The sequence below is a fragment of the Ixodes scapularis genome, unplaced genomic scaffold, assembly GCF_016920785.2.
Source record: "Ixodes scapularis isolate PalLabHiFi unplaced genomic scaffold, ASM1692078v2 PGA_scaffold1__304_contigs__length_218370807, whole genome shotgun sequence".
Classification (NCBI taxonomy): Eukaryota; Metazoa; Arthropoda; class Arachnida; order Ixodida; family Ixodidae; genus Ixodes; species Ixodes scapularis.
The window spans coordinates 162,053,677-162,076,337 of NW_024609846.1; positions in this window are offsets into that span (position 1 = coordinate 162,053,677).

Here is a 22,661-nt window from a genome sequence, read left to right on the forward strand (position 1 = left end):
ACGCTCGAATACATCAGGTATTTCACTGCGCACAGTGTTGGAATATTATGCCCAGAGTTTAGACAAATAATAGTTTCGGCAGAAAAGTTTCAAAGTTACGTAAAAAAAAAAATCAAACCAAAACCAGCTGTGCGTGGCAATTCAGACTCTAGAATTTCATTATATTTTTTTATTGGAATACCTTAAAGGTCCTTCTGAGGAGGACATTACATAAAGGGGGGGGGGGGGGGGGGGCGATAAGTACAGCTACCAGGGTTAATCTCGGTGACGATGTGCTGTGTTAGATCCTTCTACCACACTGCTGTTTTGGGAAAGAGGGAATATAAAAAAAGAAGTGCGGCAGGTGAAAAGGTCAATCTTACATGAATGATTAAAACGAGGTGTAAAGAATTGCGACTGTGTTAGGGTGCCTTGGCTGAGAGCTGGTGCATAGTAAATGCGATGAAAAAGGCATAAGCAAGAGAGCTTGCGTCTTAGAGCCAGTTCTGGAAGGTCGGCTTTCCGTTTTATTAAGGCGACGCTGGAATGTCGAGAATAATCAGAAAAAATAAAGCGCGTGACACGAATTCGAAATGCTTCTATTTCCGTGATCAAATACGCTAGGTGAGAATGCCAGATGCTCGATGCGTACTCAAGTTTCGGACGAATCAATGAAAGGTATACAGTTTTCTTTAAGGGAAGAGGAGCACAACGAAGTGTATGTTTTAGGTAGTCCAAAGAACGATCGCACGATGTTAACAGTGACCGAATATGTACCTTCCAGGAGAGATGCGAGTCGACGTGAACACCTAAGTATTTATAAGAAGAAAGAGATTCAACAAAGTTAGAATGAATAAAAAAGTTATGAGAAAAAAAAAGTCTCTTTCGTAACAAATGAGATGAGTTTTGCATTTAGAAGGGTTAAGCTTCATGAGCTAAGTTGAGCACCACAATGATAGGTTGGTGAGGTCATGTTGTAGTTTCACGCTATCGTCTTCGTTAGAAATTTTCCTATATACAACGCAGTCGTCTGCAAAAATACGGATGCGGGAGGAAATAGATGAAGGTAAGTCATTATTATATATTAGGAAAAACAAGGGTCCAAAAACGGACACTTGAGGAACACCCGAAGACACAGGAATAGACACAGGACTGGTGTTCTGACTTCGGTCAGAAAGCCAGTCTTTGATCCATGGGATGATGTTACTATCTAATTTTGGATGGGTAAGTTTTTGCAACAGACGCCTATGTGGGACCTGGTCGAACGCTTTGGCGAAATCAAGAAGAATAACATCGATTCGGGAACCGAAGTCCATAGAAAGATGGATATCATGAATGAATCCTGCGAACGTCCCTTCCGGAACCCATGCTGGTAATTAAAAATTACTTGATTTTCCTCTAAAAAGCGAATAATGTTCAAATGTAATATATGCTCAAAACGTTTTGAGGCTAGTTTTGTAATGAATATGGACCGATAGTTTAAGAGGGAGCTGCGTTCACCTGATTTAAATAATGGGATAATTTTTCCGACCTTCCAGTCACTAGGAACTGAATGAGAACTGGTGATTGTGTTGTTGGACAAAGAGGTTTCAGAGATAACTTTATTTTATTTGGTGGTTTCATTTGAATTCGATCAAATTGTAAGGGGAAAAGAAAATTTAAAATAAATATCTATGATAGCTCAAGTCCTTGTATTTAAAAACAAATTGGTAAAAAACGCGAAACTTTATAAATTAGCATATAAATATTCTTACCTTTTCGATAATTTTTCAAGTTGGTCTAAACGCCAGTAGGAATTACAACCAAAAGTGCAATTACAATCTGATCCCTAAACGCAATATTTGAAATGTTGATTAAAATATTTCGGTAATAATTCTAGTTGCCCTGACGATTTTTCCAGTACTGACGGGGAGCTCATATCGCGAAACAGATGAAATCAACACTCAGATCAAACCCTTTTGTTGTTCGTGTAGTGTAAATAAATGTTTGCCTTGACGTTACCAACGACGACTACCAGATGTTCCTTCATTTGGTCCAGAAACCCGGGAGTAGCGACACAACAAAGGGACTCAGGTAGACCGCACCAATATTTATCGAACGACACAAGGAAGCAACCTTCCATCGATACAAGATTGAGAGTTCACGGACGTCCTGAAAAAAAAAACAACAGGAACTCCAGGAACGCAAGAAAGAAAACTCTTCAGCGAGGCAGAACATTTACTTCAGTTGACTATGGCTGTCATCGATAATCTGGTGATATTGATCAAGCGCCTAATCCTCGCTCGGGACCAACTCAACCACGAGAATGCCACGATCGAGGATTTGATTGCCGAAAAACGCACAAAAATAGAGTGTCACAGTATATAGCGGCAAGTTCGTCACATGCCTCACGAAGGGCGAAGGACATGGAGGACAGCCAGCAAGCTAGCAGTTGCTCGAAGACGATCGGGGAGCAACACCAATAAAAGCAAAAAATCAAGCTTCCAAAATTGGAACTTATCAATTTCAACGGCCACAGGAAGAATTGATAAGCATTTTGGGCGGTGTTTGAAACCGCCATCCATGAGAGTCCGGAACTGACTCCGTCAGAAGAGTTCAATTTCCTGAGATCGCCGCTGACCGGAGATGGAGCACCTGCCATCCAGGGACTGCAGTCAACCGCTCAGTGCTACGCGGGTGCGATCCACCTTCTGCAGAAGCGGTTCGATAAGCAAGAGAGCGGTATACACAACCGCATGATAAGTCTGATCAACGGTCGGAGGGGCCCGAAAACTACAACAATCCTCACCAGTCAACGGCCGCACATCGCATGGTACGGTCAAGGGCTCGGTATGCTTTCTGAAGAAGTCCAAGACGCATGGCACCCCAGGCCGGAGCGCCAAGATAGCGTTTTCTTAAAAGAAGCGCAGGTTGCGGGCCGACGAACAATGCTTACGGTGGAGCAAGACTAACCACACCGCTAGGAGTGGGGACGGCAAGCGCCTACAATGTGTGACTCGGATTACGTACCGGGATGACCTTTCGCAGCGAACGAAACACAGAAGGAATAGAGAACATCGTTCAAGCGGGCAGTGATCCTCAAGCTGTAACCGCATAAGTTGAAAAAAAAAAAAAACTAGCCCGAATTATTGAGAGCGGCAGTGAACTCTCATTCAATACGTAGGAGCGGTCCTCGAGGCTTGGTTGCAAACAACTCGGCCCGGAGATACTCACGTTCGGCGTGTTCGGAGGCAAAAAAACCGAGCACGTTTTGCAGGATGCTGGTTACTGCTACACTAACAATAAAACAAAAGATATGACTTCAACGCGCTCGATACACATACCTTTTGCGAACAGGACCTACCAAGCCCAGATGAAGCCCTCATCGTGACGTTGAAGGAGCTCGGCTCTCTCATAGGAGACGACATGACCGGACTGGAACATCGCGGCTTCGACGTCCTGCTTGGTTGGATCATTACTGGGGTTGTATCACTGGAAAGATGCACCAAATCAGAGGAACCTCGACTGCAATAGAGACCGTATTCGGATGGGCGGTTGAGGGACAAACAGGGACAAGATCTGCGTTCATTAGTTGCTATCAGGTGGTCATGTTGAGAACAACTATGCTGCAGCCCGAACCCATGGCAAGACTCAAGCAATTGTGAGAATTTGAGAGCATGTTTCATCGGCATTTGGGTGGATGATCCTTCGGACAACGACGTTATAAAAGACTTCAATGCCACGATCTTCAAGACTGATGGGAGGTGCGAAGTCGGCCTCTCGTGGAAGGCAGACGTCAGTTTGACATACAAGGAGGTTGCTCGAACGCCACAGGAAAGCTGCAAAGGCAAAACGTGGCATCACATGCCGGGAAGGGAGAACCCGGCCGACCTCAAGACGGGAGGTCTGACCGCATTTTGATTGATCTCCCGTCCGCTCTGATGGTCAGGGCTCAGTTGATTGTCTCTTTCAACGACGGAATGGCTCAAGGAGAAGGGCGAGGGGCCACCTCGAGATAAGCTCGAGGAGAGGCGACGGAGAGCTGACTTGCTAGACATCATTTCAACACCATCTGGATTGTTGCTCGAAGTCACGATATTCAGCTCGGCTTAAAAACAGATCCGAACAACAACAAGTATGCCTCGCTTCCTTTACATCAGGTTGACGGAAAAAAGATCGGGGCCGCTGACTGCAGAGGAAATACAAGGAGCAATAACATACTGGCTAAGAGAGGCACAGCAAACGGCGTTTGGAACCGAGCTTCGATGCTCGACCAACAGAACCGAGACCCCGTCTACTTCTCCTCTTCGAGACTTTAGTACTTTATTGACACATGAGGGAGAGTTTCGCATAAGAAGTCGACTATGGTCGGACAACATGACATACGATGAATGAAACCCCTTCGTACTACCGAAAAAAAAAAAATTCCAATCTACTCGCGATCGACGCTCTCTGGATGATGCTACAGGCTGGAGTGAGAAACGCTCTTGTACAGCTCCGCGAAACTTATTAAATCCTTCAGCGCCGATAGCTGGTGAAGGGGGCTCTGCGCGTGTCCGTGACGTCACAGAAATTAGCGATACTCCGGCAAGTGCTCCAACGAGACTTTTGCCGTGTACGAGAACGACGCAGGCTGAACCTTTCCAGGCAGTCGGTGTAGAGTTTGCAGAGCCGCTGTTCATACAGGCAAAGAGGGTCACCCGTAAGTCGTAGATCAGTCTGTTCACTTATGGTGTGACGCGGGCGGTACACTTAGAGCTCGTACCAGACATCTGGGCGAGAAGTTTTCTTCTGGATTTCTCTAGGTTTTTATAAACAAGTGGACCGTGCCGCAACATTTACTCAGGTAACGCGCTAACCTTGAAGCGTACCTCAAGGGACTTGGCCGAACTTTGGAAGATCCTTCAACACTCAGAAGTGGTGAATAACTTTGCGAATGCGACCATTGAGTGGCGTTTTATTGTCGAGCGTGCGCCTTGGTAAGGAGGATTTTACGAGCGACTGGTTCGATCCGTGAAGGTGGGAATAAGAAACATGATTGTTAGAACAAAGACCTTGAGCAGATGGTCCAGCGGTGCGAGCATTGCCAGCGCTACCAGCGACAAAACCAACATGAGCCACTTGCTGATCGTGACTTGCCTGACGGCCCATGGCAAAAGATCGCAGCTGATCTTTTCTACTTTAACAGATCGACTTACTCATCGTGGATTACTTTAGCAAGTATGTGAAACTGCGACCCATGGCGTCCGCCTGCACTGAAGCTGTCATCACCGCTATGAAAGCTGTGTGCGCCAGATTTGGAGTACCTGATGAACTAGTCTGTGACAATGAACCGCCATTTAATGCTGCGAAATTCAAAGATTTACTCACCAGCTTGGACATCGCCGACAATCCCAGCTGACCCTACTATGCCAGATCGATTGGAATTGCTGAAATATCCATTCAGACCATAAAGCACGCACTTCAGAAAGCTGTAGAAGATTAACACGGAGCGTCCAAGGTCATCAGAGGAGCCCGCGCGCTGACCGGTGACGAAAAGTACGCAGCAGACGAAAAAGGGGAGCGTTCGAGCGGCTTGCATGCTTTCGCATTCACAACTCTTATGACGTGCTTAGGCTCTAGCTTTTTTTATATATTTAGCCGGGAAATTGAATTGGTCTGTATGTCTCGTGACGTCGTGCCACGTGACATCAATTTACCCGCTAAATTTAGCTCAGAAACTAAATTCATGAATAGGTCTAGTGATATCAATTTCCCCGCTAATTTTAGCGGGAAATGCACGGTTGGACGAACGAACCAAAGGAAAATAATTCGGAATTGGGGGATAGCGTTCAAAAGCAATTCAAAGCTTAATTAAAAAAAAAATCGGCAAAGTTTTGGGGTATTTGCACAGAACAGGCGTCGAGTCATTTTCATGGTCTTGGGAATACCATGTTCTTTTCTCCCTCACCGTACTCCGACATAATTAAGCTTCCTTACGTAGATTCTCGATAGCAACTAGTCAGTGGTTGTTCGAAACAATACGCCTCGTTTTTCTGCCATTCCTTACAGTCGGTCTTTTTCAACGTCGGTAAAGATCTCGCTTGATCGTTATCGCATTTTCTGAATAGGACAAGTCCCGTCCCCGTCAGGTGATGCCGACGCATTTAGCCATGAAGTTTCGGAGTGAGAAAAGCTGACACCGGTACAAAGAACGCCACGAGCCTGCTATGCAGTGGCTGCACGTGCGATTACCACATCATTCACGAAGTCGTTTGTGTTTCGTCCGAAAAAAAGGACGAGTGGAAGCGGCTGCGTCAAACCACCTCAAGGTAGAAAAAACGGGCGTTTAGGCTGCAAAATTGATTTTTTCACAATATTAAGATTTTTTTTTCTCCCATGGATATCGTTGAACAGTTTCAAACATTTTCATTCGTAATTCATCTACAGGGCTTTCGATACAACAAGTTATAATTGCCATGGGTTAAAGAGATAAACAAAAATTAAAAAAAGTGCAAGTTTTGTTTTCTTTTTGTGATTTATAAAATATATTTTAAGCATAAAGATCGCGTAATCATCACATAGCAAATTATTGATTGACGCATAGTTTTACGCCCACTTTAAAGGTCAAATCCACGCTCACACCATTAAAAAAGCATTATTCTCGGCGAATATGTCTTAGGAAAGGTTAACGACTACACGGAAAAAAAACCATGGATGTCTTCTTAAATCGGAAATAGTCGAGTGTAAAGTCTGTGACATTCGGCGTGGAATGGAACTTTTTTATATAAGATTAACAATTTTACTTTTTTTTTTTTTATTTGTGAATCGAGGATGGTAGTCAATTTCAGAGGAAGTTCGTTATTCTGGGCGTAGTGAAATCTGTTGAAAAGGTGAATTCAAGAAGAACATGTTGACTGATATTTATTTATGACGATGATATAAAAAAAAAAATAAGAAAACACCCATCCCTAAAAAGACAAGTATGGTACATTATTCATAGCACAACACATTATTATGGTGTCACACGGAATTTATGGCGTGACGGCAGTTTAAAATTGAAAATAATAGAAGGGGCATATATTCCATTCCCCCCTCCCTACCCCCCCCCCCCCCCCCCCCCTCGCCGGTCAGAGCAATCGCATTCATAGTGGCATATCAATCTGCAGTGTCAACACCATGACTCGTTTCTGCCCGTCCTCAACAAAAAGCAGATTGTATTAATACCGCACAAAGTTTATGAGATGATGGAATCAGAGGTAAAAAGATATGACGCGTCACATCTGCTGATCCTCCTTTCCCCACCGCCGAAACAAAATATCGTCTTAGAAGTGACCTATCAAGCTCTAAATTCAGTAACGCTGTTTTTTTGTTTATATCCCAACTCAACTCTTCGACGTCACACTGCTGCGGTGGCGCTGATGTCGATAGTGCTGATGCGCGAATATTTCCCATCACTCGAATCTGGTTTGTGCGCACGCCCACTGCGCGCACCTGGTGTGGGAAAATGCGGACTTGTTTGTAAGCAACGTGTTGTTCCATAACCTCACTGGTGCATGATAAAGACCATCTTTTATTCCCGGTTTCATAGCCTCTAAGTTACGTGATCCACCCTTTTTTTCTGTTGCAAAAATATATTAATCACTTAAAAGGAAGAACCAAGATTTTTTTGTTTTTGTTTTAGTTTTTACTTTATTTGAAGTATTGCGCACTAAATTCGTACTGTTTGAAAACTTCCAGTCAAGCTATTTTTATTTTAAAAAAGATATACGCAGCAATAATTTTTTTACGTCCTCCATGTAAATCCCAACGGGCGACTATCTGCTGGCCACGCTGACAAGTGCCTACGCGCCTCTAGTAGAGTAAATGCCATGGGCGGGCAGCAGCGAATTCCAAGCTGTTTTCACACGTGTGCTCACGCAACGGTCTTGACGTCAATTGGAGACACGGACACACTCGTTTGGCGTGTTCGAAACCGGAAAGTAACGTTTCTGGTTCCTATTCGCGCTTAATTGAAATTACGAAACACCAGGGGATAATGAATACGGCCCCCGTCTGTACTATCACGTTTCGTTCTTACGAAATAATTGAGGCAAAAACAAAATAGCTGCTGGGAGTTTAAATTTCTGTTATCACACTGGTCGGGACTTCTTAATTAAGGTGAGCGATAGTAGGTACCATTTCTGAACAGGGAAGCGTTCAACTTTCTGACTATTCGCATGGAATAAGTAATTTTGAATAGTGACGATGTTTCCTTTAAATACGCCAGATTTCGTAGTGCTGAACTGTAGCGGTGAAAAAATATTTCCCTCAAGGCAGAAAGCAAAAGAGTTTTCGTGGCACGCCTACGATGAACCATTCAGCGATTCGAAAACGCAGAGCACCAATATGACGGCCTTATTAAATGATCGGATTGAGAGGTCGACTCAAAAATGTAGCTCGTCTCCACACAGGACAACCCTGGCACTTTTAGAGGACATGGGGCACAAATGAAGGTTAAAACAGTGATGGCAGATGCGAGCTGCTGTAGATTTACCATTTTTTCACCACCTGAAACTGGCTGGAGAATACAAAGAGTCCAAAGTGGAAGAGAAATGAACAGAATGGCAGAAGGCAACGTAGTATTCTGTCATTCTAATCCTTTCTCTTCAACTTTTGAATGTTTGTATTGTCCACCCAGTCACAGCTGGCTTATAAGAGAGGGACATATAGTTCTAAAATGACCTTTTGAAACGAAAGAACAAATACAAGCTATAAGGATAAAAAAATGAAAGACGTTTACACTTGTCTGTAATGCCGAACTAGAGCGCAGCTCTTGAAGAGGAGGAGGTGAGGGAAAAAAGGAAAGGGTAGGCCTCTCCTCCCACTTCGTACCCTGCCATCCTCCTCTCCTGTATCCCTTCTATTTAGCGGGAAATGTTCGCTAAATTTCCCGATAAAGTTACAGGTGAAAGTAAATTGGTGTTGAAGTCACATGACGTCAAATTCCCCGCTAATTTTAGCCGCGAAATTTTTCCGCTAAGTTTAGTGCTAAACGTTTTCCGCTTAATTTCACGGGACGTCACATTTTTTTCACGTGAGGGCACGGAATGTTACGTGTGACCTCACGAGAATAAAATTTCGCCTTTAAAATTAGAAGAAAAGTTTTCCGCTAAACTTAAGGGAAAATATTACCGCCATATTTAGCACGAAAATTTCCCCTGTAAATTTAGCAAGAAAATTTCTCGCGAAACTTGGCTAAAAAATTGCCCGCAATATTTAGCGGGAAAATTTTAACCTTGTGACGTCACAGGTGACGTCACTTGTGACCGCAGATTCATTCACGTGACGTCACACGTGACGTTAAGAGGAAAACTTCGCCGTTAAATTTAGCGGAAAAATTTCCCGCAAAATATAGAGGGAAAAATTACCCTCGTGACGTTGCACGTGACGTCACGTGCTACGTCATTGTGGGAAAGGTCCCATAATGCAACGCGAGGTTACGCCGACGGCGACGGCGACGCCGCTCAACCCTGAATTTGGGACCTAAGAGCTGCGTTCCAAAATGCTTATGGGTGTCTCTGGGTGCTATGTTAATATTTTATTTTTAAAGCCCGCAGCACAAATGTAAAGCGAATTGTTCCTGAACTATCTAACTCCAGGCTCATACAATCTTAAAATAGGGTGTTAAAATAGTTCTTCTTAAGTTTCGCAGATTTGTTTAAAAAAAAAAGTCCGTGAGAGTTACACTGATGAGGTTTGTGCAGGTGAGTTATACGGCTAATTAAATACAATTTCTTAATTAATTTGTAATGATTCATAATAGATATATCGTTCCGATTAGAAATTTGGTGAGCGTCATCGAAAACCCCTAAATCAATCACTTTCAGAAAGACTCTGAGCTCGTGAGATGCGTAGTAGTGCACTAAAGTTACCACTCGTGGAGCAGGTACAATGCTAGCCGTTTCGGAACGCGGATGATTAAATAATCATCCGCGTTCCGCCACTGCTAGCTTTGGGTCTGCTGCACAAGTGGTAACTTTGGTGCGCCCCCGAGTTTCCCACGAGCTTCAAGTCGTACTAAAATTGACTGATAGAGTGGCTTTCGATGACGCTGAGTAAGTTCCTACGTGGAACCATATGTCTACTTTCACTGATTATAATGTTGATTAGCGAATTTTAATTGATTAGCCGACTGATCGCAAAGATTAGCGGCCCGCAGAATGTCCCCCTGGCCGTATAGCTCACCTCCACAAGCCGCATAATTGTAACTTTCACAATCTTTTTTAAACAAACCTGTAAAGCTTAAAAAAACTGTATATATATGTATATATATAACTCTGTAACCGACTCTGGCAACCACTCTTGAGGAAGGCCTGTATCAGGCCGAAACGTCGACTCACTAGAGGCTTTAAAACTCCAACAACGTTTCGAAGTGCGAATTTAATACTTTATATAAAGATATATTGATATATATATATATATACATATATATATACATTTATTTTAAAAATGCTTGTGACTACAAACCACCCTCGTGCAATTTTAAACAGGAATTGAAGGAAATCGGCATATGTGAAGACGAAGACCTTCAGGTTGCGCGTTCGCCCCGTTAAATTGGTAGCACAAAGAGGAAAGGCAGTTTCCGAAGACATAATCGAAGGAGGACAACAAGGCGCGGTTCGTGGCCTCCGGAGGAGTGTCCCCAGCGTGACGTTCGTCACGACCACCCGACTCTTGTTTAGCCGGGGGTCGGACGACAGCGGGTCCTTGCGAGACGTAAGTGCCAGTTGTCGCGAACGCGGCATGAAAGGGCAGAAGTTGCGACAGGCCCTGTCAAACAGGGCAAAGGTTCGAGTCAGGGGGGGACGCGTCAGGAACACACGCCCCCGCAATTCTGCGACGTGTCATCGACGTCGAGCTGCCGTCCCTACCGGTGCTGCTTCAGTAGCTGAGAGAAAAAAAAAAAGTGATGACATGAAAGTACTTGAAGGAAGAAAAAAAAAACAGGAAAAAACACAAGGAGAACGCACAGCAAGTCGGCAGAGGAAATTCCGAGACAGGCCGGTAATAAGGGCTCGGATAAAAACGGCCCTGGTCTGGAATGCTGGCAGAACTCGCTGCACTCGCGTCACGATGTTATGTTTGATACTTCAGTCGCTTCGTGGTCTTATTTTAATTATTTGGCGTATATCGGTGCATATTTGTTTTTACCGCGTTCGACCATCTCATTTCAGGTATAACCGACTGGAGTTGCCCTAGAATTTAGAAAGATTATAACATGGGCACTCGTGCAGCGAAATATCTACAGATTGTAAGCCGCGGTTGATATGCAATAGATAGATATACGTATATTAGACAAAGGACACTGTCTGACGCTCCCTCTCTTTCTGTGCTCCCACATCAGTCCTGCCGAACCGGTCGGCAGACATGTTCGAACATGCATGTGTATGTGTCAAACATGCTACAAACATGCACCATGTCTGCACAGAAACACCGACTGTTTTGTACGATGCATCAGCACTGTGACAGCGGCTTCAGGCTGGTAGGCTAACTATGGTAAGCCTCGCTCATGTCCGCTCATGTTCTCGGAAGTCGGTAGCCTAAGACATGCAACTGCTGGTGGAACTTCAGTCAGTTTGGGTCAGACTCGCGTGTTAATCCTTACAAGAAACACGATGATTTTCGTTCCTTTTATTTCGTTAGCACAAAACTGAGGAAACTAGGTAAGAAAACCTGCTGTCGCAGCTTGACGATGCCCTGTCTCCCTGACACAGTTTAGCGTAAAAGCAAGACCGAATTTTGTGTACGCCATTACTTTTGGAGTAATCTTTTAATGATTTGATGACATGTAGTAAACTCTAAGAACGGGAGTAATTGCAATAATTTCTAAAGTTACGGAATTACTGCAACCGTTACTACCTTTCCAGCGCCCCTCCCTTCGGTTTCCGGATTTGCAACGACGTAGTCAGCAGATTTCTAGTCCGAAATTCTGCGACATGCCCGCTGTTTAAGCTATGAATCTTTAAGTAATCAAATAAAAAAGGAGTGTTTCCAAACTATACGCGAAGGAGGAGAGACTTTTTGCCTGTAAATTTTGCGTATTTTCTTTTGTTGTATGTCGAGCTGCGACTGAAAAGTCCGAGTTCTTTTAAGAAGTATTTCACTGCGAAGTTGGATGGTAACGTAGCGTGTGGGTACTTTGTAACGATTTCAACAATTTACCTCGCATGTTTTTAGAATACAATATTGTTTAAAGCACCCTGCACTGTGGTGACCGCAAAAGAAAGGTAACACAAGGCTATGCAATGCCAAAGCTAATGTTGGCCAAAGTGAGGTGTGTCTGACGGGCAAGAAAATTGGCTGGCCTTCCACTAAAATTGAGAAGTTGAGTAGTTTGTAATCCGGTAACTCTTATCCAAAAATGGGTGGTACAAGAAACCTGTTATTGAACAAAACAAAACAAGAATTCAGAATACAATTTGTGTTTTCAATATTGAAGCTTTGTTTCTTGATGTATCGTGTGAAAACGACACAATGAGTCTGACGTAATCCAAACAGTAGAGGTTATTTTTCGCAACGCAGTCAGTTACCATTCCCTTGAGTAATACGGTAATCTAATGGGACATATTTTAAAGATGAATACTGGTAATAGACCGACCTCACCTGCCAGCTTGGCTTCGCCATCGCTGCTAGAGTATACCAATGTCACCAGCCAGTTCGGCTATGCCATCACTGCCGCAATGCATTGAGGGAACTGCGGGCTTTCTGCACGTCCGACAAGCTCGCTGGAGCTCTGTTCAGGTAGGACACGAGGCGGCAGGAGTCCTCTCGGGAACTACCACCTCGCTTCTGTGAACTAAAGTTTTGACAGCTACACGCACACGCCGAATGCTTGGTGAGATCGGTCTATTAATCGAAGGAACTTTTGTCTCTGCGTGAGCGACAACCTCGCGGGACATCTCCGAGGAGAGCTCGAGACGAAAAGAGCCGTCTCGTGCATTGGTGCATGTCTAATGTGGACTAAGTTATGGCGGCGTCACGCATGCGCAGCATGCTACGTGAGGTCGATCAATTGTGCTCAATTCTTTTTTTTTTTTAAATAACGTATACCAGACTGGTACGGCTGACGCCCTGGCTCGAACGTTCAATATATCTCGTTTTTGGGAGTCCAATATCCCCAAGTTCGTCTAAACATAACACGTCATAGACAAATTAACATTCTTAGAAAAGAAGCTAGGGCTAGTATTTTCTTACCCCTCAGGTTAAGATGACGGCCATGGGGGTCCCTATCAGTTAGCAAATTAGCTGAAAGGTTTTAGTTGCCCCACTAGGTTTTTATTGTTTCGGACATAAATTAGTTGGAGTTGGCGTTCGGGGAACTGAGTAGTTTACCCCCCTGTTGGAGTACAAAAACTTCGTTCAAATTGCGTACTGAAAACATTTTGTTTTTGTGCAATGCTTGTGGAAGTATTGGGCGTCAGAGAAAATCAAATATCTGCGTTAACTTCTTATATCAAACAATTTTGTTTACGTTTTGCCCATCTAAAAACACGATAAAAGAGCCCATGTTTGCATCTGATCTCACCACCCCGCCGTATTCTTCTGCATGGTAAAGTCCGTCTGATATGCTCAGCATAACTACGGCAACAGAGCGTCTTTTTTATGGACCAAAGCCCGAACACAACGTCTGAATCAAGCAACGGAAAACGCCATCTTCCGAATGCCCTTAATAAAGGGAACGCGGCAACTCTAGCCAAAATTGGACACGCCTTTTTTACGTTCTGAACGTCGACGTCGAGAGTGAGAAGCAGTTGCCTGGCGAATCATTGCCGGTTCCAACGAAACTTCGTGTACTCTCGGGTATGAGCTTGTAGATAATATTTCCCGAGCGAAGCAAAGCGAGTGGTTACCCCGCGTAGAGCGGTTTGTTAGGACGGCTAGCTTGGAACCCAAGCTATAGTTTCCGCGTCTGTAGCAGACGGCAATTAAAAGAGGGCACGGCTGTAGCTGGTGTCAGACACTGTGTTAGCGTGTACAGCTATTGATATTCTATGATCATAGCAGATGGAGTTTACAGTGCTGAAAAGGACGGTGATGTGGCGAATTCGGGGATTTGGCTTCTTTCGCCCGTCTTTACAGTGGTCAGAACTGAAAAAAAGAAAGGGTTCAAAACAATGATCTAACCTAAGCGGCTGGTTTTCTCCAGCACCTAATATTTTACAAGCCTTACACGAAAATCATGTCATTTTAGGCCATACGGCGGCTCGATGCTTTTTTTTTTTCTATGAACTTGGTATCAATCCGCCGACGCCCGACTTCAGCCGTGACGTGAAGGTTTGATTAAAATTTCTTGTGTGCGCTATGGTGTGGGACCAACCAAGACTAAACCGGCGAAGCGTGCCTGTGACGTCGATCCCTCCTCTCGGCTCCTCCTCCGCACTCCACGTGTCCGCACCGCAGATGACGTCAGGAGTGCCACACAAGCGCAGAGTGGAGGGACCGACGTGGCGGCTCGCTTCGCGGATTAGTTTCGTTGTCGAGCCTCGGGCAAGCATTTCATTTTTCTGCACGTAGCGCTCATTGATAATTTTTATTCGAAATCAAAGTTTCGCGTCACGGCCTCGCTATTATGAGGTCAATCATCAATTATCGAACTATATATTATGACACTAAAATGGATGTTCCATCAGTTGGCTTATTTATAACATTTTGTTTATTTAGCTAACAATTTAAACAATTTCATCTATTTGCTACTGGCAGCCATGAATCAGTAATTAGACTCAGATATAAAAAAAATCCCGAATGCAAGTTTTATTTTCATAACTATGTTGCCCCAAAAATATAACACTGTCTATGCATGAATCTTCTAAACGGTGCAACGACAGGTGAGAGGTGCCCTGCTACAATATTGGGTTGAAATATTTTCCCCTTTACTCTATATCACTGGTAGTAGTGTGGCCTAAAAACCTTGCACGCAACGCAGCCCACCCAAACGCTATCACATTAAAAAATAGAGAACTTCGTTACTCAGTATTACGAAAATTAACTTAATTACGAATTTCGTCACAATATTTACAATAATTGCAGTGCTTCCACTTCCATTTATCGTCGCCTAGTCAAATGCGGCTCATGGAATGGATACGATCACTGAGTAAAGGCTTGATCTGGGCTCGCGACAATCAAGGCCACAAGGTCGTCTTTCGCGTCCAATTGTTTCCTTGACGAGAATACCCGAACCTAAACAAAGTATGCAACTCAGTACGTGCCTTGTGTTTTTGCAACCCCAATGCATAGATTCACGCTCCTGCTGCAAGTAGAGGGTGTAAAAGCTAATCCTTTTACTTTCCTTTTTTATTAGATTGCTACGGTGCGGAGAGCAAAATTGATCCTTGGCGTGTGTATTATAACCACCAAGAAATGAAAATAAACAGTATTCACTGAAAGTACAAAAATCGTTTTAACGCTGCTTCAAGTATCACTAAGAGTTACAACCTTCTCCGTTTGTTATAGTGCAAACTAATTTCCAGCTTCGGCTTCGGCCTCTTACGTACGCAGGTCAAGTAGAGAAGTATGACACGAGGCCCTCGCTATAGGCTTCTTAATTAAGACGTTTTTCCTTCATTTTTACTTGGTTAAATGGTTAATTAGCTTGAGTATAAAGTGCTCACATCGAGTCTTGCTTACAACAACAGTATAAAAAAAAAAAACGCAAAACATATCTCTGGGCTGCCTCGAAGTTCGAAACGAGATATTTAACCTCCGCCTCACAAATGCGAGAAGTGTGAATTGTCAACGGGCGTGTTGGAGTCTTTAAGTCATCGCTAGCAATACCCCGTATAGTTTTATTACTATTGCGATCAAAACGTATTGTATCAATACTACGAATTTTGCTTTTTTTTATTTTTGCGTGGCGTCCGCTGTTTTAATCGTATTCAATCCATTTTGATAGTCTCTTTTCAGATGTTCAGGTGGTCTAGTATTTGCAGCACCAATACTTTGAGCATGTATTGGACATGAGCGTTACGTCGTTGTTAACTCGGAACATTTCTTATTAAAACGAATGCTCCGTCAGTCTTGGCCGAAGCCTCAAATACAATCATGCGCGTGGTGCCTACGAAATGGCGCCACCACTATTGGTTTATGGGCTTTTGAAAAAAGTGTTTATCGCTCTCCAGTACCATCTTCACGTGTACCGCCATTGTCGTCACCGTACGGTTTCCAACAACGAAACCAATATTATATATTTTCTATCTAAAGCTCAGTGATGCGAAAGCAATTAATGCAGGGTGCCGCAAGCTGGACAAATATAACAACAATAATAGCCCTGGAGAGGGGATGAATAAGGAGGAAAAAGCAGAAACGCACAGCTCCAAACACAGCTAGGCGACTGGAGCGCGACTTAGAAGAAACCCATCTCCTCCCGGTATCGAACCAGGGACCTCTCCGTTTCCAGTGGAGCGCTCTACCAACTGAGCTGACCAAGAGTTAAATATCACTGCAGCAAATGGAATTTAACAGATGCCACCAGTCTAACACCAACAAGTGACCGGCCTGCATTTTAGGATTATGATGTTCACGCAATATGCAAAGTGCCGCGAGCTCAGTTTAGTTTATGGTGTTCAACTGGAAATAGAGCGGTCCCTGGTTCGATACCAAAACCATACTTTTTTTTTTTTCAGTCGTGCATCAGTTACCTAGCTGTGCTTAGAGAATTGTGTTTGTCATTTGGCGACCTTGTTCCCCCTCCCCAGGGATTATTCATAATTTCATTTATTTTCATCTTGAGGGCCCGTGAATGGCATTACATAAGGGGGGGAGGAGGGTTATTCAAGATTTATACAATCTAGAAGCGCAAATACATGAAAAACAAAAAAAGAAACCAAAAACTTAATACACTTAACGAACTAAGGACTGCTAAGAATTACACAAATAATTCAGCTAGTAATACGAAAAATAAAGTTTAATGCAAGATAAGAAATTATTCGGTTCCAGAGTGGTGACTATGGATGATGGGAGGATTAACTTGTAAAGCGCCTAAAAAACGATGACACGAAGAAGACAAGAAAGAACCAAGCGCTAACGTATAGCTGGAAGTTTATTGAAACACACTTACTATTTGTACACAAATTCAGCCTCCCGATACAAAAGGCAAACTCTTCCTCAGTGACCTGCACTGACGGTGCACTTACGCAGCTTTCCTTGCCCTTTACTCTGATGCCGTAGGCCTCAAATAATTCTCTCTCAGTTTTGTTGGGAGGTTGTTCCAGTCGCTGATGGCCTGAGGAAGTAATGATCGATTAAATGCGTTCGTAGGGCCTAATATACGTTTGATGGCACATGTGTTGCTAAGGCGCGAAGGTAAAGTTCAATGTTTCATTAAGAAAACAACGGTTTTAACGACGCTCCGAGTCGACGAACACGACCGTGGGAGGGACGCCGGCTCCCATATTTTCACACACTGAGCTTGCACGCATAAAAGTGTAGCCGTGGCCAGCTGCAGTCAGGCGTAAACTTTGCCCATAAAGCAACGGCAAATATCCCTGGCGCATACGCCATCCGCCGAATCAGGGCAGCGTTTTCACCGTTAATTTTTTATGGTCTGGAGCCTGTGCCGTGGATCGTTAGGGGGACTGAGAGGTTCGGTAGGAAGAGCAAAGTTTTTGCGCGACTGAAACATCAGCCCGGTTCATCCACTTTATGAGACTCCATTAGCGAATTGCCAATTAACCCTAAGTAATCGATCGAAGCCGCCGAGTGGATGGGAAAGGAGCCATCTCGTGCCGGGAACAAGCGCTCACTCATACGTACCTAATTGCAAAGAGTATCGCATAAACCTTCCACAGGGTTAAAAAAACTAAAAGTATTATGCGGAACTAAACAGAGAGAAAAAGCGCCTATTTGGTTCTGGTAGCGGGAGTGTAGGGTAGCATATTCAAGTTGGTCACGTATAGATGGGATTTTGGGCAGTTCCTTTCTTCATTTATATTTGAGTTCATATTTTTATATATCTGTTAATATTTATTGTTGCATGAGTAGTAGTTATAATTATTTCTGCCGTCAACCTTCAAATTTCAGTGCCTTCCAGCGAATCACAGGTTTATCATGCTCCAGTAGGCTATCCAAAATTCAATTGCTAAAGTAGTGCTAGTGTTCTGATTAAGTAGTGCTAGGCCAATCTACGCCGATACGTCAAAGATTAAATTGTCCGTATATATATATATATATATATATATATAACGGGAATGGTGGCGGGGAGCCGAAGGCGTGGGTATAACTGAAAAGAAAAGAAAACGCTTGATGAAAACAACCGTCCGATGTTGCTGAACAACCGCCCGATGTTGCTGTTTTCATCAAGGGTTTTCTTTTCTTTTCGGCAATATACATATTACGTACGCTGCAGTCCAAAGTCTATTTTTATACATACAGATACCTTTTTCTCAAATTCTTGGTGTGGACGGATACGATATAGCAACGGCCTCTTAGTAAATGCTTTCTACACACTATCGATATTTGCCTTGTCGCTCGTTCTAGCTTACTCTTGAGATTATTATATCGCCCCGAACGCCCTAATATATACACCTAACAAGTGTTCTAAACGATCGTATATGTAGTGCATGAACATTAGCTGATTAGAGACGGTGTTGTGCTTGTCACCTTTTTTCGTTCCTTGTCTCGGGGTTTCTTTTCACTATGATTAGCTATATGTCGTACAAGGTGTCCGCCGGAAGTCGGAAAGGGGTCAGTCAATAATAGGATGAGCGAAAAGGTTTTAACAAAATTATGCACAAGGAAATAAATAACCGCGAAATAGCTGCGTGGGTATTGGGGCTAAGGCAGCAAACGCACAGATAATTCCTGGTAGAAAATGACAGAACACCAAGGCAGCACACTTGCTTGGGCAAGCTGGGGCCAGGATTGGGCCTTGGCCGCAGTAGACTGGACGGAGGCCGCCCTGTGAATTCTGTCAACTGCGAGCCTGGCGGTTCAATGTATTTCCCAGCAACGGAATTACACAGAACTACCAGGGAAGAGGTGTCCTTGATGTTCCTTGGTCTTTTCTCGGTCTGAGTCGACCAGGAAAAACAGGTGGCCACCAGCATTGAAGGTTTTTTTGCGCTTTTTTTATTCACTGGCCCCTGGATTCATCGTAGCTGCCAGGAAGAGGTTTTTAAGTTGTTAATTGTCTTTGTTAGAATTCATTGCATCAAGAAACGTCTGGCAACTACCGACGGTCATAATTTCTTGACTGGAGCGATTTTTTTATCGCTCCCCGAAGTACCGAATTCGGCCTCTTTTGTTTAATTTACATCGACTTGAAATTTATTTTTACTATGCGCTTAAATTTGGCTCTAACTTAATCCTGCGCTTGGACCTTTGTCCTGGGCGCGTTGCCTCCTGCATTTATTTTAATATAATTATGCTCGTCAGCGTCACGCGATTACCGGGTTTTAATAATGATAAGGAAACTGTTGCAGCAGATGCGCAAATAAAAATGATAAAGTTTATAGAACACATTCGATCATATAGTGGTTTTTATTTCAGAACAAATTAACCAGTCGCCCTCCATCAATGCTTCAAAACAAGTTATGCTAAAAACGCTGCTCGAATAAATATGCATACCTTGCAGTGGCGTTGAACGCGTGTGTTCACTTTCCCGTTCGATCGGACGCTGCGTTCGTTGCAAACAAAAAATAATGACCTAGTGCGTGAGTCAGATGGATCGCCCTAACCGCAAATAAATATTTAAAAAAAATATGTTTCACATGCTATGATACTATAAATGAAATTGTTCAGAATGGAAGCTTGGGCGTGTGAGTAAGGCATGCTTATTTAAAACGTACAGCGAAACAGACGGGACGGTAAGGTTTGTCTCCTTTCTTGCGTTACGTCTGTTTAGCTGTACATTTTAAATAACGATACTGTAGTTTAGCGCGCAACTGTAGCCTGGTTTTATGTTTTATTCGCAAAGGAGAACATTGCCTCAAAAGCATCAAGTAAAAATAAATGTTTTCTAAAAACCGACAAGATGGTAACCCAGGTAGCACACTTGCTTGGTTTAGATGGGGCCATGGTTGGCACTTAGTTGTGATGGCTTGGCCACGACTGCTCAGCCATTTACGTCTGTATGCCAGCCTGGCGTTTCACAGTCTTTCCTTGCCCCAGAAAGCCACGGAACTGCCAGGGAACGTCTTCCCTGGTTGACCAATCAATTTCCTTGGTCATTGATGGCCAGTGTAAACAGGCCGTGGCCAGTATTTTATGTACCCTGGCTGTCTATTGACTTTCCTAGGTCAGAGATGGCCAGGGTAGCAATGCCTCTGCCAAGCTTTGGGATTCCATGGTGGTTCGCAGGAATTCCCTGGTCCGCTCAACACAAGCAACAGCGAAAATTCGGGCATGTTGCCAGATCTAAGATAGGGTGAGCCAAGGATTGTGAGGGAATTGCCGCTATGCAATGTTCCGTGGCTCAAGCTCGTATTTTATCAGACCCAGAATGCCCGCTGAAAACCACTGTTACTCTATAGTTCGTTTAACTCTTTTCATTTTTTTTTATTCGTATGAGCGTTATCTTAACATATTTTTGGTGCTTTGTGGCACGAGCCCTCGCAGTAGAAAGCGACGTTTGAGTGCAAGAAGTCTGTTTTAGCGATAGACATAAAGAAGAACACGTTTTCCCCATTGAAAAAGAAAAAAAAAAAGCTATTTGGAAACAGCTTGGATATGAACACGCCAAACCGGAAATGAACTGGTTGTAGTGGAATTGTACCGGACAAATTGGAAATCAAACTGTCGAAATTGGTCGAACTCGAACTTTATAGTTTTCCCGCTTTTTACCGCGGCCTTTATGTACCCTGGCTTGCATGGAGAAGCCGCCTCAAGCGCAAGTGCCCGAGGCGGGGAGCTTCCCACGTGAGGTTGGAAAAGCGCGGGAAAAATCCCGCACCCTCCAGATGCTCCAGATGAATCACGCGCCTGGAATGCGCTAGTGCCCCGGGACCGGAGATGACGCAGTCTCCCCGCGCACAGCGCGGATGCCTTGAAAGAGAAGAGCTGATCACGTGCAAGGACAGGGAGCACGCGTGCCAATAAGCGCGGCCCTCGTGTCCGTTCGGAGCGCCAGTTTTAAGACAGCGGCGGCGCAATTTCAAAAAAAAAAAAAAAAAAAAAAGAAAGCCGGGTTTGGCATTAGTCGCGCGGACTTGGGCAACTTGGGTCTTTGTTCGCGCTGCTGTTCTGCTTGGGGAGGTTACAAGTTGCTGTGTTTGAATAAGATAGTTTCCCGGTGCCTTGAGTGCTGCCTCTGCCGATGGTTCCTGTGGCTGATCACGTCCTCCGCCTGAGTTCCACTCGCTCGTGGGCGAAATTGTTGCATCCGAGAACGGCGTGTTCGGAATTCGCTCTGTCCTCATTGCAGCGCGGGCACTGGCTGTCTCTGTCTCGGCGCCAGCGAGCCAGGTAAGCAGGCTCGACCATTATGATTCATTTTCATAATCCGGTAGATGTGAAACTAAACCTTTTTGCAACCCAATTAGGAACAGCCATGCTAGTAATACAACCGCCAGTGTATACATTCCGCTTTAGAGATCCTCTACCGCAATGGTTAACCACTGTGGTAGACGATCCTGCTGTTTTTGTCCCTTCCTGCCTTCCTAGTCTGTCGTCCGCTATGCAACGTAAAGGCTGAACCGCATGTAAGCGATTAAGCGAGTGACGAGAGTCAGCGACGAGCGGCGGAGATTTCCCACGGTCGCTTGTCGCATCGCTCGGTTTTTGGATTTTTAGAAATCGTCGCTCATCGCCTTGGTTGCTTGTCACCGTCGCTTTCATGCGGTTTGCCGCGTCGCGCCAGTGACCGAACGACAGTGAACCGGATCGTCGTCGCTTGTCTCGTGGCTCGTCAAATCGCTTACATGCGGTTTCTGCTTAATTGCCGCGAGACTGGCACCATATGTACGATTGGCACACGCTTCCATATCCCCTCTCCTACTGTTTATGATAGTGCATATTTTTTTATTAGTGGCATTAGTTACATACCGTTTTAGAACAGACGGGTGCAAATAAATCTGCCATGGTTCTAATTACTGATGTTTATTCTTATCTCAGATGCCCTGGGGTACTATGTTAGCCACCACCGGAACCCCGACACTCATGAAGATGTGGAGAATCTCGCCAACCGCCTGGGACACATGGATAATATCATGCCAATTTTTCTTTTTTTGCATTGTACATGTTTTTATGTTTATTTTGGCGGCCTGCAGTATGTATATTTTTGTGGAAATAAATTGAATTTTATTAATTTACGACGTGTGTTGTCAATATGACCAGTTAAACTGGTTTAACTGCATGGTGAATTTCTATTTTCTAGCCAAGCTTGGCTGTCCACCCGGCCACTAACCTGGCCCATGCTGTATATACAATAAAGAGCCAAGCTTGGGGTACCACGGAGCTTCCTGCCAGGCCCAAGCCATAATTCCAGTTGTGAGCCAGTCCATGGCTACACAGGGAACTGCCGGTTGTTGCCAGACGGGCATACCAGGATGGGGCTGCCTAGCGCCATGGGGCAAAACAATCTAGGCCCAGTGAAACTTCCCCGGCTACCCAGTCTGGCTCAAGCTTGAGCCGGTCGTAATGTGCTGCTTGGGAAGCCTTTCGTTTGTAAAATAAAAACAAAACAAAGAAAACAAGCTGTGGCATGGTTACGAGAGCTAAGTGCCTGCCTACCCTCCCTTCTTTTAATTGTA